Source organism: Penaeus monodon, chromosome 32 (genome assembly GCF_015228065.2).
Source record: "Penaeus monodon isolate SGIC_2016 chromosome 32, NSTDA_Pmon_1, whole genome shotgun sequence".
In the NCBI taxonomy this organism is placed as follows: Eukaryota; Metazoa; Arthropoda; class Malacostraca; order Decapoda; family Penaeidae; genus Penaeus; species Penaeus monodon.
In genome coordinates, this window is record NC_051417.1 from 7,032,808 (window position 1) to 7,033,367 (window position 560).

General features: G+C 33.9%; 1 protein-coding gene across 1 annotated transcript in view; it reads right to left on the bottom strand.

The window, feature by feature from the left end:
• The window catches only part of LOC119593403, a gene marked incomplete at its 5' end in the record, with an annotated part of 12,713 nt that overhangs the window by 11,440 nt on the left and 713 nt on the right, over nt 1-560 (bottom strand).

The following is a 560-nucleotide window of genomic DNA, read 5'->3' on the forward strand; positions in this document are numbered from 1 at the left end:
AAGAACCTTTATCTTATGGATTTTAGTTTTAATACGCAGAAGAGTTTATCATTTTAATTCAAAGATTTTATAGTAACTTTACTTTTATATCTACTTTTATTTATTGAATTACTGTATTTATTGAGTCACTGAAGTTTTAAGCACCACTTTCCCAATGGTTCTTTTAAGATCAGATGATTTATTTATTATTTTACGTTAGTGCTGATTTTAGATATTTTATCATACAAAGGATCTTATTTTCATATTTTAGCTTAATTTTAAAGTTATTTTACTGATCAAAGAACACAAGAAAGAACCAGTGCCCCAGGTTTTCGCGCCTGAAAGACAATGTGGGCAGCGAGAAAGCAGGCCAAAGGGGATTCAGGGATTGGTCGTGAGACTGGTTAGACTGCTCAGGGATCCCCGGAATGGGCCCCCCTAAAAGACAGCTAAGTGGTTGTGGAGTTTGATTTTTATATAGGTTGTGAGAGACAATTTGACCGAATATTTATTCGGAGAGTGACCACAGTGATCTGGTGATTTCTTTATTTATCATTTTAGTGTTTTTGTATGTGCTTTTG